Source organism: Cicer arietinum, chromosome 6 (genome assembly GCF_000331145.2).
Source record: "Cicer arietinum cultivar CDC Frontier isolate Library 1 chromosome 6, Cicar.CDCFrontier_v2.0, whole genome shotgun sequence".
NCBI classification, from domain to species: Eukaryota; Viridiplantae; Streptophyta; class Magnoliopsida; order Fabales; family Fabaceae; genus Cicer; species Cicer arietinum.
Genome location: NC_021165.2, coordinates 30,985,292 through 30,985,532, shown reverse-complemented (window position 1 = coordinate 30,985,532; position 241 = coordinate 30,985,292).

Below are 241 nucleotides of genomic sequence, written 5' to 3'. Positions count from 1 at the left end.
ACTTTTCAAAATATATATATATATATATATATATATATATATATATATATATATATATAATTTTTCTCAAAATATTGACAGAGTATCCGCTACAACTTCAACGTTCCCAAATTTATAAAATTCCTATTTACACTTTTAACTCAGTCATATCTCAAAGAGGATAAATGAAATATTTAATACATTCCCAAAAAAAAAATTATAGACTCAACATAGCTGCACAATACAAAACGACTCACATTTA